Below are 3,842 nucleotides of genomic sequence, written 5' to 3'. Positions count from 1 at the left end.
ACTCTTTCCATAAAAAATCTCTTCTTCCTTCTTGGCCCCCTGAGCACACTGCTGGCTCGTGTTCAGCTTTCTGTCTATCCACACTCCCAGGTCCCTTTCTGCCTGGTGCTCTCCAGCCACTCTGTCCCAGCCTGGAGCTCTGCATGGGATTGTTATGGCCAAAGTGCAGGACCAGCACTTGGCCTTGTTAAACCTCATCCCCTTGGAATCAGCACATCTCTCCAGCCTATCCAGGTCCCTCTGCAGAGCTCTCCTGCCTTCCAGCAGATCCACACTCTCCCCCAAATCGGTTAGATTAGTGGGGATCTAGTGTAATATTCAAAATTCAAGAGAACACCCTTTATATAGAAAATATGACCTGTACATATGAGAATACCTGGGTGAGTAGAACCATTTCACAGGAAGCAGCCTCATATTTTTGGACTGTAGCAAAAGAAGCAATGAAGACCTTTTTTGTCCTGACTTTGTCCCTGTCAAGGAAAACAATCTGAAGATAAATAGAAGATATTCACCCCCCAGAAAAAAATCATTAGCTGTGTTATAAATAGCAGGAAAGAAGGTAATCCTTTCTCACCTAATCAGCACAAAGTACCCATTGCGAAGTAAATAAATTTTCATTAAGATTTATATCAATACAGAACTTGTAACAAAGATTTCCATTAAAGAAGGTCAAATAAGGGAAGTATATCATCTTTTACTTTCATACATTTTTCACCACTGTCTGACACGCAGTGGTACAAGTCACCCAAGAACATTAATACAACACCACGATTTTGTATTTATCAGCCATTCTTTAATTAACGAGTCTTTCTTGAAGTGGTTTTTTTTGTTACCTTAGGTGTTTGAAACTAGCATTAGAGGAACTTAACCATAGCACAAGTGTGTCATTGCTTGACCATGTAATTGCATTAGTTTGTAGCAAGTTTGTAGAAATAGAACTGCTAAGTTAAATTAATTCACAGTGCTCTTCTGTCCCTCGGGGGATACTGAGATGTGTCTTTTAATACCAGCTACTAGAGCTGTGTGGACAGCAAGGTGAAATATTGGTTCAGGAAGTCTGCATAACTCCTGAAACCAGCTGAGGACCTAGATGAAGACAGGTCCAGAGTTGTGACTGTGCAACGTCTGTCACGTCATTTGCTGATCACAGATGACAAGTTCACTGAAGCCAAGAAGTCAGAAACTAAGCACAAACCAAAATAAACTCAACAGACGAATTCTGCATAAATCCTGTCTTCGATTCCCAAGTTTCCTAATCACCAGATGTGCATTCTGACAAATAATAGAGAATATATTATCTGTTTATGCATTATGGGAAATATTAGGTAAGACATTAGAAAATATACCTAGTTTACAGACACTCTTTGTTCTGATCCTTGTTTCTCCTGTTCCCCTTTTGTTTCTACTACAAAGACTTCTGGACATGACCTTACAAATTTATACCCCCAGTTTCCTAATTAATTCTTGACTATAGCACCTTCCTCAGGGAAGAGTCTTGCTAATCATCCTGTCACAAGTTTTCCTGAGCACATTAAGTCTGCAGTGATTAAGCTTACTGGTGACAATTATACCAACCAGAGCAAAAATGTTCAATTCCCCTCATGAGGAGAAGATGATTTTTGAATTCTTCCATAGATAAGCAATTTATATGAGCAGACATGTTCTGGGTGATGAATTTTCTCTGTTTATCAACACTGGTTATCAGATCTCTGAAACAAATCAGCCTTCTTTTTAATGATTCTCAGTGTTGATAGATTGGTTTGAAAAGTTCTTTTTTGTCTTAAAAAAGTCATTCTGTATTTAGCTGTTTCTACAGTATAGCTGAGTCACTCTATGCTAACCATGACCACTGTGTACCAGTTTGTACCTACCAAGAAAGTGTTTCAAAGAAGGGATTTCTCATTGAGTTGAGACAAAATGACAGGCTGTGTACTTGTGTTATTTTTCACCACATTTTTACTAGAAGGTTTGTTTCAGTCAACTTACCTTCTACTGTGAGAATTTCAAAGAGAATCAGAAACATCCAGGTAAACCAGAGGATAAGGAGGCCAAGTGGAGACTCACCTGAAACTTGAGAGTTTGTAGTGTTCACTGTAGTACTCACTATTGTTGGGAGGGGAATGTTTTCTCATAGTAATGACAAAACCAGTGAAAACCCTCAGAAACTTTTTGTTCTGCTGCGAGCAAATAATAGTTGTGATTTCAGCCTGGATGGGATATAATGTAAAAGTGAAAGCAGCATATATTCTTAGAAAGGTATAGTTCTATAGTTCTTATTTTTGAGGCACACATTATTTTTTGTGTTTTAAAGTAGAACTAAAAATAAGATTCTCTGTGACCTCGTTACTACTTTAGGCTTTGAATACACCTTTCTTTGTCTGCCTCTTTTGTGACAACTGCCAATGACTGTAGTATTCCAAAGTGCTGTAGAAAAGCAATAGTATGTTCATGATAAAAACTCTACAAATCTTTTTTTTTACCAGTTTTGCAAATATGAAAATACAACGTTTCAGTGGGACTAAATCCATTACTGTTTTGACCATTTCTATGTATGTCCTTTTGAGCAGCTGCTGAAAAAAAAAGCTGTCTTTATAGATATGAATTACTTTAAACATACATAAAGGTACATAAACAGTTGCTACATCTTTTGCAGCTTACCTGTGGCAAAGTTCCCTGTCAGTCTAGGTGACAATATTCTATGCAGAACAGAAAAAAAAGAATACAAGGCTCATTTCCACTCTCACTCAAATTAGCAGTCCAAGTCATATTAACTTCAGTGACACTGAGTTCTGAATTTGTAATAAAATTGTAATATGGGAGATGAATTTTCTCTCCTTATCCACACTGGTAATCAGATCTCTGAAGCAAATCAGGCTTCTTTTTAAATTTGAAATAAAATTGTAATAAATTTCAGTGAATTGCACCAGCACCTTGCTGTTTGTGGCAGGGACTGTGCCTGAAGCACACCAAGGTCTGTGTAATAGCACAGCCAAATCCTACAGGTTTCACTTGGTTTCGTTTTTTAGCAGAATTTTGATTTCATATAGTGATTAAATGACTTCTGATTTGGCTCAGCATAATAACTTCATTGGAGGTGAAACTCCAACACAGATAAATATCCAACACAGATATTGGGATAACATGATATAACCATGGTTCTGTAACCAGAGGAGGAGATGTTGCTGTGCAGAGTGTGAGCCACTGTCACATACACTTGTGCAGCACTGGAAGACATACCTGAGCACTATAATCCACATTCCTTCCCTTGTTTCTGGAATGAGGATCATAGAAGGTCTTTGAATTGAATCATAGAATCATAGAATTTAAGGGTTGGAGTGGAACTTACAGATCATCTAGTCCCAAGCCCCTGCCCTGGGCAGGGACACCTCCTCACTAGAGCAGGTTGCTCAAGGCTTATCCAGCCTGGCCTTGAACACTGCCAGGGTTGGGGCAGCCACAGCCTCCCTGGGCAACCTGTGCCAGTGTCTCACCACCCCCACATTAAAAATCTTTTTCTCACTGTCTTTAAAATTAGATGAAATTAAATATTTCAAGAAGCACATTCAGGCTTATATTCCATTTTCCATGTTGACTTGTAGACAGTACAAAGGGACTAACTATAAGGAGAACTTCAGAATTTTATTACACAACATATTTAGAGAATGCAGTGAGATTTTGTATATGGAAAAAATAGCATATCACAAACAATTTAATCTGATCAGCCAGGAATAGTATCTGTTTATAATATAATTTAAAACACTAGCTAAGGCTGAGCAGAGAAAATTTTCTAGTATTTGATATATTTTCAAAATGCTGTGAGAAGCAAAGCTGACCACCCAACG

At 38.2% G+C, this 3,842-nt stretch overlaps 1 protein-coding gene across 1 annotated transcript in view; it reads left to right on the top strand.

Annotated features, from left to right (window-relative positions):
- LOC103799989 (membrane-associated guanylate kinase, WW and PDZ domain-containing protein 2-like) overlaps positions 1-3,842 on the top strand; it is a gene marked incomplete at both ends in the record, with an annotated part of 53,653 nt that overhangs the window by 1,051 nt on the left and 48,760 nt on the right. The window lies entirely within an intron of this gene.

The sequence above is a fragment of the Acanthisitta chloris genome, unplaced genomic scaffold (assembly GCF_000695815.1).
Source record: "Acanthisitta chloris isolate BGI_N310 unplaced genomic scaffold, ASM69581v1 scaffold22123, whole genome shotgun sequence".
In the NCBI taxonomy this organism is placed as follows: Eukaryota; Metazoa; Chordata; class Aves; order Passeriformes; family Acanthisittidae; genus Acanthisitta; species Acanthisitta chloris.
This window is presented reverse-complemented; position numbering and strand designations above follow the sequence as displayed.